General features: G+C 43.0%; 1 pseudogene; it reads left to right on the plus strand.

Annotated features, from left to right (window-relative positions):
- Positions 1-14,710: 14,710 nt before the first annotated feature.
- On the plus strand, positions 14,711-17,324 carry LOC148521668 (zinc finger MYM-type protein 1-like; annotated as a pseudogene).
- The last annotated feature ends 234 nt before the right edge of the window (positions 17,325-17,558 follow it).

The raw sequence follows: 17,558 nt of genomic DNA on the forward strand, positions 1-17,558 counted from the left end.
TGACAGAAACCAAATCACTCCCACCTATATCACTCCGCCCCTGCTCTGCATGCTTATGTTCCAACATTAACCCCTGCCAGTCCCGCCCTTTTACAATCAAAACATAACATTTTACAAAGATTCATCTCTATATTTAATCTTATATGCTAAAACAACTTTCCCTAATAAATTGTGATATATCATACCTCAGAGATCTGTCACAATATCCCTATACTTCCTGTATAACAAACTCTAGACATATATCAATATGGCTACAATTATTAAGCAAAAGGTAAAAATACAAGCATGACAGGTGAAGTTTGCCGGGCACAATATGTAAGGATGTGTCCTCGTACACCTAGGGGTATATTTACTAAAGTGAGAGCTTTTAGAAGTGGAGATGTTGCCCATAGCAACCAATCAGATTCTACTTAACATTTATCTAGCACCTTCCAGAAGATAACAGCTAGAACATGATTGGTTGCTATGGGCAACATCTCCACTTCTATAAACCTGCACCTTAGTAAATATATATGATTGGTTGCTATGGGCAACATCTCCACTCCTTTAAACCTGCACCTTAGTAAATATACCCCCTAGTGTCTATGGGCCTGCTTTATAGTTGTATGCTATGGCGATATCTTGGCAGTAGAGAGATTATCGATAAACTGCGCATGTGTAAAAGTCGCATTGTGAATGCATCAAGGTACATTACTGTAGTCGCTCGCAGTGACTGTTTACTCGCAGTGTGATTGACAGTTAGGGAGCATTTGAGGGAGGTAAAGAGGAGTGGCGGCAAAGAGCACAGGTGTGTTGTGGCCATTTCGGGGGAGTGTCACATCCAGCATCTGTAATCCCATACACAGGAAACATGGCTCCAGTGTCTCAGTTCCCACGGCCATTCTTCGTGACCATAAGGTTACTCAGAACACCGATTATCGAAGAATCTGTGACTGATGCTGCGTCTTTGTATGCAGGTGCAGGGATTTACAAAGTCACAGGTGGACGTCTTAATAGTGTACATTCCTGTGTCTGTAACATTTGCAAATTTTCAAACAGCATCTGCGTACGCAATTGCAGCTACGGTGTCATTAGCGTACAACTCTGAATCAGGCCCTATACACCACTCAGTGCAAGATGCGACTGAACCGTTCCGTAAGGTGTAGCATTCTGCCCTTCTCTTTACATTTTGCATCTTATTTGCATTGCAGATGCAGTAAAACAGCAGTGAAAGTGTAATAAAATGTGTGACCACCGTGTGGCGCTAAACTAAGCCAATCAATGCGAAAAATGAATAGGCTACTTTCCTATCCTGTTCTCTCTTGGGACGATGTACCAGGGAGTTCCCAATATGTAAAAAGAGAGATAAGCACAATAGTGTAATATTGAAAAGATCAGGTGAATTTATTAAAACACACAAACATATAAATCAATCTTAAAAAGGCTAAATAAAGCCAAACAAATGCCTATTGGGCATGGTATAATAATGTCTTTAAAAAGAGGGGCCCATAAGCCCTGCGTACCAGATCCAAGATGTATAACTGCGTTGCGGGTGCAATGCTGACCATCTGGACCAAGTCAAGCAGTGACTAACCAATGATAACTGGTACTGGGGGTCCAGGGTGCTTCTCCTCAGTAAATTGACTCAGCCGTCCTTAACGCGTTTCGAGCCCTCCTGGCTCTTCTTCAGAAGGATGCAGAGTCTCTATCCATACCTCTCTTATATACATTTGATGATTTATCAGAAACTTTTCAAAAGGAATGGAACAAAATTTTACAAACTTGTTCATTTTCATTGATGGAGTTAATTTTGAAAGAAAGGCGGGAAGAACTGAAAACCCTCAATGAAAGAATAGAGATTCTTCAAACCTTGATTCATCCGTTTGAGGAATCTGCAGAATATATAGGATTGGAGAAAGAAATAGAAGAGAACATAGAGAAAGATACAAGGAAACTTATAAATAAAAAATGGAAGAAGTTTCAAAGAGACTTTGATTTCCTGAAAAAGGGAAGAACAGAGAGGAAGAAGAAAAAGAAGACCGTGAATCAGGAACAACAGAGTCCGGGTGGAACCCCAGCATGCCTTAGAGAGAAAAGACCAGTGATGAAGAAGACACTACCTTATCACAAAGAATTTAATTATAGGGACGAATTAAGAACATCAAGAGATCACTGGAGACCACAGAGAACAACTAATGCATCCTATAGAAATCCATTGAATACTTATCAGAAAAGACAATACAAGCCCAGACGTGATTTTGATACATGGAATACCCCCAAAAGATATGACAGGAGAACATTTACTGATAACCGTCCAAGGTTTGAGGATAAGAACAGGTATGGACTATTGAATGATCAGGAACCAACCACATCTACATCTCCTTTTTTAAGGGTGGAGCAAAGAAGAAAAGGAAGGTTTTGAAGGTTGGGGAGAATGTAAAAATGAAAAGAGGAAAAAGAGGGGGGGCCAAAGAGAAAAAGAAAGAGAAAAAAAGAAAAAAGAAAAAAAGAAAACGAACGAATAAGAGGGTTAATGACATGATTGTTGAAGAACAACCTTGTAGAATTTTTAATTTAAGTTCCAGAACTCTTACAAAAATTGAAGAGAAAGTTTTACAGAAGGGACATAAATTTGCGCCTACATGTAAAATGGACCCATTTGAAGCATATGTAGATGTGCAAAAATTCATTCGCAAGATAACTCTAAAAAAATTCTTTCTCAGCAAAGAGCTCAATGCAGAAGGTATCCCCTCAGTACCACCAACGAAATTCAAGAAGAAATCATCTTTTTATCCGCTACACATTAAATTATTCTGGATGATATAGACAGTATTAATGATAAAAAATACATCCGGAAATGGAATCTGAATAAGAAAGAAAGAGAAGCGATCAAGACTCTACAGAAAGAAAAATCGATAGTTATAAAACCATCGGATAAGGGTGGGAGTATCGTTATTATGAATAAGAATGAATATGAAAATGAAATATACCGACAACTTAATACAGCGACCTATACCAAACTTAAATCAGACCCCACGAATAAAATTAAGAATCTTTTTTCAAAATTTTTAGAAGAAAGTGAAGGTAAAACTATGATAACTAAAGATGAGAAGAACTTTTTAGACACTACTAGCCCTCTAGTACCTACCATTTATGTATTACCCAAAATACATAAAAACGAAACCAAACCCCCGGGACGACCAATAATTGCAAGCACTGGGAGTCTAACAAGTAAATTATCAGAGTTTATAGACTTTCACTTGCAACCGATTGTAAAGACCACAAAATCATATTTAAGAGATACCATGGACACGCTTACAAAGATTAAAGATATCAAGTGGGATGAAGATATGTTCATGATATCTGCGGACATTACTTCTCTGTATACGATAATCGATCATCAGGAGGGGATAACAGCAACCAGATGGCATTTAGAGAAGACAGAAATGAACCAAGAACGTATTGATTTAATTGTGGAAGGGATCAAGTTCATTTTAAATAATAATTATTTATTTTTTAATGGCGATTATTATTTGCAACGTGTAGGTACCGCAATGGGTACCAAGTTCGCCCCTAGTTACGCGAATTTATTTCTGGCAAAATGGGAAGAAGATTATATTTGGAGTAGCAGATACTGGGGGACGAACTTGGTACAATGGCACAGATATATAGATGATGTTCTCTTTTTTTGGAGGGGTACACTTGAAGATTTGGAAAGTTTCTGTGTGGATCTGAATTCCAATGGATTGAATTTAAAATTCACTTTTAATGTGGATAAATTTACATGTAATTTTTTTGATCTGAGTTTGTATATAGAGAATAATTGTCTTCAAACCAAATGTTTTAAAAAACCAATAGATACTAACAGTTTTATCAATCGTGATAGTGAACATCTTGATAGATGGCTTAAAGGGGTACCTAAAAGCCAGTTCATTCGGGTCAAAAGAAATTGCAGTAACCTGAAGGTGTGTGAGGAACAAATGGATGAGATGGAGAATAATTTTTTAGCAAGAGGATATGAAAAAGGTCAAATCGAACAGACAAAACAGGTGGTGAAAAATATGGATAGAAACCTTTTTTTAAAACCAAAGATGGACGTACACCGAAATAAAAATAGTGAATGGTCGTTCATTACGAAATATGGAAGTCATTACAAAGAAATGGAACGAGTTTTTAAATGCCATTGGCACATTTTGAAAAAGAGGGGTTCTTCCCGCCTTTCTTTCAAAATTAACTCCATCAATGAAAATGAACAAGTTTGTAAAATTTTGTTCCATTTCTTTTGAAAAGTTTCTGATAAATCATCAAATGTATATAATAGAGGTATGGACAGAGACTCTGCATCCTTCTGAAGAAGAGCCAGGAGGGCTCGAAATGCGTTAAGGACGGCTGAGTCAATTTACTGAGGAGAAGCACCCTGGACCCCCAGTACCAGTTATCGTTGGTTAGTCACTGCTAGACTTGGTCCGGACGGTCAGCATTGCACCCGCAACGCAGTTATACATCTTGGATCTGGTACGCAGGGCTTATGGGCCCCTCTTTTTAAAGACATTATTATACCATGCCCAATAGGCATTTGTTTTGCTTTATTTAGCCTTTTTAAGATTGATTTATATGTTTGTGTGTTTTAATAAATTTACCTGATCTTTTCAATATTACACTATTGTGCTTATCTCTCTTTTTACATATTGGGAACTCCCTGGTACATCGTCCCAAGAGAGAACAGGATAGGAAAGTAGCCTATTCATTTTTCATTTTTCGTATTGATTGGCTTAGTTTAGCGCCACACGGTGGTCACACATGTTATTACTATTGTCACTTATTTTTGTTTAGGGGTTTAAGGTACCCTAGTGTCTCCACTGTTGGCAGCTTTACTCTTGATGTGCTGAGGTGTTGTATTAAACAAATTTTGAGCTGTGAAAGTGTACTAGAGACGCTGGGCTGCCACTTTAACCGCACAGGATTTAGCTTTAAACAGCAGCAGCTCCTATCAATCTTACCTGAGGGGGTCTGCGTGCAGGATGCCGACAGGCAAAATACTGGTGCCAAAATCCTGACAGCGTTGGAATCCCGGCACCAGCATCCCAAACGCCGGTATCCGAACGTAAGTATCGGGCGTTAGAGGGAGGGTTAGGGTGCGGGTTTAGGGATTGGAGGTAGGGTTAGGCACTATGGGGGAGGGTTAGGTTTAGGGAGCAGGGAGGGGGAGGTTAGGTTTAGGCACTAGAGAGGGAAGTTAGGTTTAGGCACCGGGGAGGGAATGTTAGGGTGCGGTAAGGTTACTTTTAGGCACTAGAGGGTTTGGTTAGCGTTAGGCACTGGGGAGGGAGTGTTCGGGGTAACGGTTAGTCTTACCTTATAGGTGTCGGGATTCTGACTGTTGGGATGCCGCTGTTGGTATTCTGACCAGCACCATCCCGACAGCCAGGATCTCATACCCAACTCGAACTTGAAGTGAGAAAAATCCACAGCAACTGCATTGTAGCACTTTGTACCAGGGGCGTTTCAAGAGTGGAGGGGGACTGTGTGCAGACTCAGTATGATCCCCCTCCCCTCTACAGCAGTCCCATGGTGCAGCAGTGCCAGAATCTACTGCGCATGTGTGGGTCTTCGGGAAAATGGCACCAGTGCCATTTTCCCAGGGACAGCAGTACTGTGCATGCGCGAGTCACCGGGAAAATGGCCGCCATAATTTTTCCAGTGATCTTTGCTGCTCTGCAGTGCTGGCTCGGTGCTGCAGAGCAGCACTTCGGACAGGTAAGTCCGAAGGGCATGAGTCAGAAATTAAAATATAGCGCTGTGGATTGTTTGAGGGAGCCTCAAAAACTGGTATCTTGCCTGAGGTTTAAATCCGGCTCTGATAGGTGCACAGTGTGCGGTGTGGGCTCCCCTGGACCCAGAGGCCCGTGTGCACCTCACACCTTGCATCCATTATAGATACACCCCTGCTTTGTACATAGATACAGTACAGACTCAGTCGCACACAGATATACAAATGGTGCACGTCATATTGATCAATAGATTCTAGCAAAGTAGTTTTGTCGCTCCTAGTTTTTTTATTTATGTGAATAAAATGCACATTTTGAGCGATAAAGACGCTCGTCGTGACCGAGTCACCATGGACCTGGCGCGGTGAGAGGGGCTATTTGGCACGAATAGAGCAAAAGTGTGTGAGAACACATCTGTTTGTTTGCCGAATAAGTGACTTCAGCCTGCAATGTGCAGTAACAAACACTGGATTTATGGAACAGAATGAAATTAAATATTATAATTTATTCCACAAAGGGTCCGATGCCATACATCTCTGCTCCTTGTCAACGTAAGGTTAGTTGTATGAAGCATTAGGGTAGTTATCAGGGCATGGAATATTATGAATTATATTGGGTGGGTTCTGTCTCTTGTGGGTGATTCTATGAAAAGGATCTCATACAACATGATCACCCCTATTAATCAAAGATTCTGTACAGTATGGAGAAACTGGTGTGCTAAGATCAAAATAAATTCTCATATATATGATGCAAGAAAGAACCTTGAACAAAAGTAAGGGGAATAATGCTGTATCCTGTAATATTGAGGATCAATTTGATGTTGAAAATATGTTGATGTATCTATCAATTAGGGTTGAAGTAAATCCATATTTAATATTCCCAGGTAATGGACAAATACTATATTGGATTTGATTGCTTATTTGAATATTTAAATTATACGTTATAAAGATTATCTCTATTTTTAGTTACTCTAAAGCAATCATTTTAGATTCTACAGATTTCATTATGTCACTAATACCCCTTTCACATCGCCAAAATAACTCGCGTTACTCCCGGGTTGTTGCCGGGTCAACATGATTTTAAAATGCACCAAAATGAATAACCCGGGTCGACCGATCTGGTAATTCAACCCGAATTAAAAGAAGGGTTAAACACTGGTTATTTGGCTCTTAAATGGTACAGACCCGGGATATTCGACCCGGGTCTTAGAAAATAGTGCTGATTGGCTTTTTCCAGTCAGCTGACCAGCCTGCACACAGAGCACATGTCTCTGTATTTACATTACTCTTCTGCACTGCACACTTTGGGCCTCATTCAGACCCGGTTGCGAGCGCTCAGCGCTCGCAACCGGGTCGATGTTTGCCCACTGGGCATGCGCACGACGGAGCCGGCTCCGTCATGCGTATGCGAGAGACCACGAGAGACCCGGCTAGCGATGGACGCTACGTCGCTCTGGATCTCGCACCAAAGGGGGCGAGCTGTCGATGGTGATTGACAGCTCGCTCCGTTTGGTAGGCGGGCAGGGGGGGTGGCTGGCCAAATGGAGGCGTTCCCGAAGGAACGTCTGCCATTTCGGGGTTGCCCCACTGTCATTACTATTTAGAGCCAGAAGCTCACTGGGGCTTGCGGCCAACGAGACCCTACCACAAGGGTCTTGTCGCAAGCCCGATGGTCGCTATGGTCTTGACCATCGCGACCATCAACCTGGCCGCTCGCAATAGCTGTGGGTGGTCACCCACAGCTATGCGAGTAGCCGGGAGGCCGAACAAAAAAAACCAAAAAACACCCTGATTCAGAGCGAGCGCTCGTTCAGGGCGTCCGTCTCTGAATCAGGCCCTTTGCACACTTTGCATCTGTGACATGTGCTCTGCCAGCCATGATTGCTGCACTGCAAGCATTCTCCAGTCCCTCCTTTTTCTTTACTGAAAACGCCATCATAACTGTGAGCCAATAAAATCCTTTAAAAATTACATCACACTGTTTTAACATGGGCACCCCGGGTTGAGTTAAAAGGCACCAAATCTGCAATAACCCGGGTTATTATGGCGATGTGAAAGGCCCTGACCCGGGTCTGACCCGGTTGGACCCGGGTTCAAAATCCGGGTCCGACCCGGGTTTTAGATGTGAAAGGGGTATAAATCAGAAAATTAGTTAGGGTTGTCACCTGTCTGGGATTATTCCGGACATGATGGAAATCAGCACATCTGTATGGAGTCAGCAATCCCGAACAGACAGCTTTTGGAAATATAAAATTTTTTCTTCATCATTGTCATGCCGCAAAATCAATCTCACCATTGTGGCCCTCTCTGCTCCTGCACACACCCACCTCCAGCTGAGTCCATACTGGTTATTTGTTGTGAGTGCAGCCTGCTACTGTGGCTGCCACTACAAAGGGCCTGATTCAGACCCACTCGCAAGCGGCTGTCCGCTCGCAAGTGGGTCGATGTTGTGCTCTGCGCATGCGCACCACGGCGGGAGCTCCGTTGTGCGCATGCGCCAGACGTGACGAGCGAAGGACTTTCCTTCGCTCGTTGTGTCTGATCAAAGGGGGCGTGCTGTCGATGTCAACCGCAGGCTCCGGCTCGCAGTTTCGATGGTCGTGAAGGTCACGACCATCGCGGCCATCAAACTGCAATCCAACTGCATGCTCGTATAGGCTGTGGGTGGTCCTCATTCAGAGCGTGCGCTCTGCTCAGAGCGTACGGCTCTGAATGAGGGCCAATGCTCTATGCTGCATATCTCTGCAGTTCTTTCAGACTGACATTTCTGGGGTGATAGAAAACCTTCTTGAAAAAGATAAACTAAGGGCTTGAAACAACCTGGGCTCTGATGGCATAAATGGGGCACGAAGATGGGTCTCTCCAGCTTATAAATATGCATGATGGGTACTCTCTGTGGCACATAAAAGGCATGAATTGGGCTCTCTCTGGTATTGGCATATCAAGAGGCATGAAGGGGCTCTTTCTGGCATATAAAGCGGCATGACTCATGAGGGGGCTCTAGTGGCAATGGCATATAAAGGGACATGAAGGGGGCTCTCTAGACAGAACTTTGTCTGACATATTAAGGGGAAAGACTCTTGAGGCAGCACTAATGGAAATGACATATAATGGGCCACGAGGGGCTCTCCCTGACATAAAAATGGGCTCTTGTATATATAGGAGAAAGACTGAGGGGGGGGGGCTCTAATGGCATATGAAAGGGCATGTGGGGGAGATGATGACATTCAAACGGGTAGGTAGAGCAGATGGCATATAAAGAGGCTTGTTTAGGGGTCTGACGGCATATAAATGGTTGTAACCCTAAAAGAGTTTTGGCTATGCACCCTGTCTGGGAATCTGATAATGAAAAGATAGTAACCCTAAACATAGTTATAAAATTACCTTTCAAAATGTATTCACCAATTTTATAAAAATATTAAAAATGTACTTTATAATTGTTATATCCTTAATATCTTTTTAATCAACTTAGCTGCATACCTTAATTGATTTTCTGGTAATAGAACTATTGGTAAATTATCATCAGGGTGACCTGGGGAGCTACATCTAATTAGAGCCCCGGTATTCAAAATGTTTCATGATCACACTCCTACATGTTTGGTCATGCCCACTAGTACTAGGGCCCATGTTCAAGGTGGTCTGATTATCATAAATCATAACCATTAATTGTACCACAGAAGATTTGTTCATCCCAGCCACCAAAGTATATTCCAGTGTATGAAGTTATGTGACTAATAATACTTTTTAGACCATAGCTTGAGCACTTGTTCCTCCTGTTGTGAACACTAAAGCTGGCCATACACGGCAAGATATGCACCGTGCGACGCGACGGGGGATCCAACGTCTGACATATGGGGCAATCCCCACACACGGTGCGATCGGGTGGCCGACCGCCCGATATGCAGGCTCCCCCACCTGCATAGCACTACATGGGATCGCACATCGCATCCCCTGATCAACTGAACCTGCAGTAAGATCTGGGGGTGCGATGTACAACCCTACGGGTGCGTGCTCTGTCTGATATCATGCCCATACACGGTACGATAGGGCAACCAAATCGTACCAATTCTTCGGATCAGCTGCTTTATTGCACTGTGTATGGGCACCTTAAGAGGCTGATACTGTGAGAGCAGTATGTCAGCTTGCGTAGTACTGTATATCATGCATGATTTTGCTTTGTACATGCTCAGACAGTGAATGCATGCACTGTCAGTTTATAACTGAAAAGGTGAATGGAGGTGAGCAGGGGCAAAGTTCAGCAAGAGCATGTTTATGCAAATGCAGCAGGTGCAAATGCAGGATTTCTGCAGGGTGGTTTCCAAATGCTTGTTTCAGAAAAAAAGGTAAAGAAAACCTGACTGAATAAGGCAGAGACGTTTTTGTCAACGTTTCACATACAAATGGTTGATTCCAAAACTGTTGATTATAAACACAGAGATTAATATAGTATATTTAAGAGGGTAAAATTTGTTTTCACACTATAATATAGCATTTTACGTGCAGTGACGTTAGTGGCATCCATCATGTAGTGTAATTTTCAGGTAAGTGGGTACTGTTATCAATTATCTAGCAGTGTAGGGACCACCAGTATCAGAGAAGCCGTGAAGTTGGCCTGGTGGCTTACCATGTATTTGCAAATACATGCAACAAATATCTCTGAATTTATATTGCCATATAGTTTTCGAGTATTGTTGCAGGTACAATTTAGTGTGCAGGGGGACACCCTCCTTTTTTTGTTTAAGTTCATGATTTACCTTCGGTAAATATGCAGTAATATAATTTACAATAGAGATTGTTGTTCTTGCTGCATCCACCAAGTGGTCCATGCTGCTGACTGGAGTGCATCTAAAATGCTATTGTTTTAGATTTTCATGGTTATCTATTGTTTTTCAGCCCCTAGAAAAAAAACTGAAAACGTAGAAATGTACCATCACAGCCAATATTTTACATGCCCATGATTGGTGTTGTATAGCCGCTCTGCATCATAAAAACAACCTAGCCTGTGCAGGACTACTAATATGAGTGGAAAACACACAGATGGGGGTGACACCAAGAAGAGCAGCACATCACACCCGCGGGCCGCACACCCCAGGCACCACCGCCGACCATGCTGCTGGAGACACACACTGGGATCCGCCGCGCGATGTCCGTCCTGGTCTGCCCGCCGCCGGGGTGAGCCGCACTGCACATTCACCGCGGCCGGCGTCCAGAGCCACACACAGGCACAGAGGATCTCTCTGTGCCTGTGTGTGCTTCTGGACGCCGGCCGCGATGACGTCATCGCGCACGCCGGCTCCGCTTGTCCTTCTGGGAGCCGCTCAGCCTGCTGGAGAAGGAGGAGGGACCACGGACCTGAGCGCGCTGCGTGTCAAGAAAGAAGAACTTGGAAGCCAGCCAGGAGTCAAGTGCACAGTGCGCTGCGCACCCCAACTGGACACACCCAGAGGTAAGTACACAGGGGGGGGCACAGTATAAGGGGGATTACTGGGGGCCGGGCCACCATTAGAGTTCCATGCTGGGACACCTTATAAGGGCACTACTGGGGACCATGGGACACAATATAAGGGGGCCATGGGACACAATATAAGGGCACTACTGGGGGCCATGGGACACAATATATGGGCATTACTGGAGGCCTGGCTATGGGACACTGTATAAGGGCACTAATGAGGCTATGGGACACTGTATGAGGGCACTAATGAGGCTATGGGACACTGTATAAGGGCACTACTGAGGCTATGGGACACTGTATAAGGGCACTACTGGAGGCTATGGGACACTGTATAAGGGCACTAATGAGGCTATGGGACACTGTATGAGGGCACTAATGAGGCTATGGGACACTGTATGAGGGCACTACTGGAGGCTATGGGACACTGTATAAGGGCACTAATGAGGCTATGGGACACTGTATAAGGGCACTACTGGAGGCTATGGGACACTGTATAAGGGCACTACTGGAGGCTATGGGACACTGTATAAGGGCACTAATGAGGCTATGGGACACTGTATCAGGGCACTAATGAGGCTATGGGACACTGTATAAGGGCACTACTTAGGCTATGGGACACTGTATAAGGGCACTACTGGAGGCTATGGGACACTGTATAAGGGCACTAATGAGGCTATGGGACACTGTATAAGGGCACTAATGAGGCTATGGGACACTGTATAAGGGCACTATGGGGGCAATGGGGCACTGTATAAGGGCACTACTGGAGGCCATGGGGCACTGTATAAGGGCACTACTGGGGGCTATGGGACACTGTATAAGGGCACTACTGGGGGCACAGCTTAAGGGGCATTGCTGGGGCACTGCATAAGAGATGCAATCCTGGGGGCACTGTATAAGGGCACTATGGGGGTCACAGCTCAAGGGGCATTGCTGGGCCACTGCGTAAGGGGTGCTACTGGAGGCACTGTATAAAGCATACTTCTGGGGGTACTGCATAAGGGGCACTACTGGCGATACTGTATAAGAGGCACTACTGGGGGCACAAAATAAGGGGCATTGCTGGGCCACTGCGTAAGGGGTGCTACGGGGAGGCACTGTATAAAGCATACTTCTGGGGGTACTGCATAAGGGGCACTACTGGCGATACTGTATAAGAGGCACTACTGGGGGCACAACATAAGGGGCATTACTGGGGCACTGCATACTGGGCACACTGAATAAGGGGCGCTACTGAGGCACTGCATAAGGAGCGATACTGGTGGTAAAGTATAAGGGGCGCTACTGGGGGAACTGTGTAAGGGGCACTACTGGGGGTACAGCATATGGGGCTCTAATAAAGTGGGCATTGCATACTGGGCTCTAATACAGGGGACATTGCATATTGGCCACATCTACAGGGGGCATTGCCTAAAGGGGCACTACTACAGGGGGAACTGCATAATGGGCACAACTATAGGAGATTGCATAAGGGGCACTAATACGGCATTGAATAAAGGGCATTCCATAGAGGTAATGCGAGTGCTTGTCCATCTGCAAATGGAAACTCTTGCTGCCCATTGATTTAACATATATAATAGTGCTTTATAAATTATCCATATATTAGAGTTGCTCATTTATTATAAACATATTTTCAGAGAATAAAGTGAGTTTTCATAGCAGTCTGGAGGAGACAGCCTAACCCTACTCCTGACGCTATTGGAATTGAGTGCTGCCTAGTTTCTGCTTTCACCTTCAAGAAATCTGCACTGTAAGTCTGAGTATGTTTGCACTGATATTGTATAGTATGCTTATTGTTGTGACTTAAAATACATAATACACATTTATATGTTAAAAGCATTGTACTAGTCTAAATTTTTTTGGGTCAGGTTGGTGGTGTGTGGGGGGGGGGGTTTCAAGGAAACTTTTGCCCTGAATAAACACCTGGCTGCAGATAAGGGAGGGAGAGAGGGTCCATTTTATATTACTGCATAATAGATCATATTTCTTTACATGTAATCAAACTTTGATTTATAATATGATCTTACTGTTATGAGTTTAACATGAGGAGGGAATGAGGTAGTAGAAAAAGTCAATGGAGGGTTGGTCATTGGGGACGATTCAATTGTTTTATCGCACCCTATCTCCCGCCTAAAGTGACGGGAGATTGGGGTGCGATATTCAATTGTTTTTGGGCGCCCATGCATGTCGTGCCCAAATCGACAGGGCTAAACCCGTAAAGCGGCTAAGTCCTGCTTTGGGCGCCCAAACTCCCATTTAGGTGCCCAAAGTGCCGACTTATTGAACATTTCTGCTCGCCTGCCCTGAGCCTTCAGCCACGGGTGCAAACAATTCAATCGCCCCCACTGTCTCTACCCTAAGGAGTATATTTAAATGGATCATTTTAAATTATTAATTGGTATTGGTCTGTGTATGCCCTTTATGTTAACATCATTATAGATGTGTACTCCTACATCTATCCTCGATATGCTATACAGCGCGAGATGCTGGACATGAGTGAGCCGCCAGGTCCAGTGCAGCTCTGCTAACGTTGGGCATCTTTGTTTGCTAAAAATGAGTCTCAGTCACAATGCAATGTGACTACTATAGTACGCACAAGGAGACTGTGTTGATTAATTTGATATATGACACTTGTATATTGTGTCAGTATACAGATCAGAGCTTGTATTGGAAGAAAGCTGCAGCTGCTACTACTGCACTTTATATACAGGTTCAGAGATTCAGTTGCACACAGATATACAAGTGTCATAAGAGAGCATTGGTGCCCCCCCCATTTTTTAAATGGGTACATAAAATAGTGCACCTGAAAAAAGGCCATGGCCTCATGGGGAAAGGCCAGGGAAGAGATAGGGGAGGCCAGGAGATGCTGGGGCCAGGGAAGAGATAGTGGAGGCCAGGAGATGCTGGGGATAAAAGAAGAGGAAGCTACAAGTGAGAATGATAATAAACAGGAAAATTGACAGGCCCAAACAGCGCCCCCTGCCCTGCGGTGCCCTGTGCCATGGCACTGGTCACACTACCCTAGTTACCCTGAGTGTCATGCATCAAATTAATCCTCCTTTTACATCCTAGTCACATTACGTTGCAACTAGGATGCATTTTTAGCTAGAAACAAGCAAAGAAGATGCCCGATGCTAGAAGATTCTTAAGCGACCTGGCGTATGAGGACACATCTGTATACATATATTAACATTACTTTATTTTTGTTTTTCAAAATGTTTTGTTTGCCTTTTCTAAATTTTGCATGTTTTTGAACCCTGCATTGATTTCAATATTGAATTATTAGGGGTAAAATACACACCTTTTCTCATTGACTAACAGGGTATATTTAAATTAACTTCCCCATGCAGTGTTCTGCACTTGTAATTAACCTGGCAGGGTAACAGCAGGATCACATGGTCCAAGGTTTTCCTTCCTTTGCCTGTACTATTTACAATAGATTTACATATTTTTATTTAATTTTGCAAAAAAATTCTATTATGCATTTTTACATTGTGCAGTGATATTCAATCATGCTGCATGGTGTACATAAAGCAAAGAGGCCAAGTGGATGCCAGCAAAGGAAGGCAAAAGAAACAAGAAAAAAAGCACTGAAAACGCAAGCTGGATCCATGCTTCAATTTGTCAAAAGACAGGATGATGGCCCGGGTTCATCAAAAGACACAGCTCCTCCGTGTCAGTCTCCAATTGATAATACTAATTCTTCTGATGATTGCATGCATTCTACAGAAGAGCAAGAAGTGGAAATTGCAGAATTTACAGCAGAAAAACAAGGAGTGGAAATGGAAGAATGTCAAGCAGAAGAAAGTGCTGAAAGTGACTCTAGCCTTGATACTGCAACGGAAATGAGTGATGTTATGGAGAAAGATTTGCAAATTTTCCATGATGTTTCTTTCTGGGAAATACCAGTTCCAGATCACTTTTCGGGTTGAAATCATCAAAAAGGGAAGTACTTATTTCCAGAACAAAGATGGTCCTTTCAGTGCAGTGTCAAGGCAAGATTCAGATGGAAAAGCAAAGGGTGGTGTACGTCAGCTTTCAAAAGAGTGGTTTTACAAGATGATGCCAAATGGCGAGAAAATTCTACGGTCTTGGATGATTTACTCAGTTGTCAGCAACAAATTATACTGTTTTTGCTGCCGACTGTTTGCAGTTAGTACTACAAGTATGACATCCAAATTTGTGACTGGGTTTCAGATGTGGTGGAAACTGAACCCTAAAGTATATAACCATGAGACATCCGAAGAGCACCTATGTTGCCTTGAAAAGTGGAAAACATTAGCAGCAGGACTTAGGCTGCACAAAACCATTGATGCCAAAAGTATTTCTTTAATGGAAATGGAGAAGAAAAAGTGGAGGGACATCTTGTACAGATTGCTTGATATAACATTGTTTCTTGCCAAGCAGAATCTAGCATTCCGTGGCCACAAGGAAGATGAAACTTCATTAAATAAAGGGAACTTTCTTGAGATGGTTGAGATGCTGTCAAAATATGATCCAGTGCTGAAAGAGCACCTTATGAGATTAAAACAGAGCACATGTAAACTTAAAGTGTCAGTCTCTTATCTAGCACCAAACACTCAGAATGAGTTTATAAGTGCCTTGGCAAACCATGTGAAGGAGAAGCTTGTCATTGACATAAAGTCTGCAAACTGTTTTGGGATCATGTTTGACAGCACACCTGACATATCACATACTGACCAGATGTCCGAAGTGATCAGATATGTAAAAATCAACAATATGAAAGTTGAAGTAAAAGAGGTATTTCTTGGATTTTTTCCTTTAAAGGGGAAAACCGCTGCTGACCTCAGTTCTGACATTCTTAAAACACTGGAAAATGATGGACTGCACATAATGATGTGCCGCTCTCAAGGCTATGATAATGCTGCCACTATGGCTGGAATCCATGGAGGTGTGCAAGCCATTCTTAAAAAAAAGAACAGGAAGGCTATTTTTAGTGGATGTGTGGACCATTCACTTAATTTGTGTGGTCAGCACTCTTTTGCTGAAAATGCATCATGTGTGACATTTTTTGGGACTCTTGAAAGAATGTTTTCTTTCTTTGCTGCTTCCACCCATCGATGGGATGTGTTAATGGAACATACTGGAGTCTCAGTGAAAAGGCTGTCAACAACACGCTGGAGTGCTCATCATGCTGCTGTTACACCAGTTAAGGAGAAGTTTGATAAGTTTGTGGAGGCGATCGAAGCTCTTTGTGATCTACATGAAAATTTGGATACAAGGGGAGCAGCACAAACTCTTTTGCCTGCTGTCTGTGATTTCACTTTTCTGTGCTACCTATACTTCTGGTGTAATGTACTTCAGGAAGTTAATCTAACACAGCAGTACCTGCAGACAAAGGGCTTAACTCTTGACAAGGTGGTGACAAAGTTAGAGGCGCTTAAACTTTTTTTACATGATGAACGCAGTCAACTAGTGGAGCATGCAATTGAACAGGCACTTTCAAAGTCAGAAGAATATGGAATTGCAGTACAGAGAAGAGCCAGGGTCAAGAAGAGGTTGGCAGGGGAACAAGCATGTGATGCTGGACTCTCTCTTCAAGAAGAAAATAGGAGGGCGATGCTTGAGTGCATTGATCGCTTTCATTCTGAGCTTCAGATCAGATCAATAGCCATCCAGAAAATAGCAGCCATGTTTGAAGCTGTTCAAGCGAAGAGTCTTATATCTGCCACTGATGAACAGTTAAAGGTGTCCATTCCAAAATTGACCACTTTCTATGATGAATTATCTGAAAGTGCTCTTTTAATAGAAATACCAAGGCTAAGAAGGCACCTGAAAGCAGCAAAGATTGATCTGGAAAAAGCCAAAGATTGGGTAGTATTAGATATTTTGAAATTCATAGCAGAATGGGACTTTGTAGAATCTCTACCAAACCTTTCACAAAGTCTAAAATTATTTTTGACGATCTGTGTGTCTGTGGCTTCATGTGAGAGGAGCTTTTCAAAGCTGAAACTTATAAAGAACTATTTGCGATCTACCATGGGACAGTCAAGGCTTTCAGACCTTGCAATTCTATCAGTTGAAAGTGAGATGGCAAAAGGCATTGACTTTGATGAAGTGATTCAAAAGTTTGCAGCTGTGAAGGCCAGAAAAGGAAAGTTTTGATTTTTTTTGTGGAGATGTTCATTAAGTGCTAAAATGCTTTTGTATTTGTTACTGTTTATGTTTTTTATGGTATTACTTCAAATTAAATTATCGAGGTGTGCAAATGAATACTTTGTGTGATATACTTTGCTGAATATAATAAATTTAATATGGTTTGGCGTGCTGTTCATGAGAGTTTCTCTTAATGTCTTCATCCCTATGTTGCCCTTCCGAATCTTGGCTAACACATGAAAA

Source organism: Taudactylus pleione, unplaced genomic scaffold (genome assembly GCF_031769625.1).
Source record: "Taudactylus pleione unplaced genomic scaffold, aTauple2 ptg000156l, whole genome shotgun sequence".
Lineage (NCBI taxonomy): Eukaryota > Metazoa > Chordata > Amphibia > Anura > Myobatrachidae > Taudactylus > Taudactylus pleione.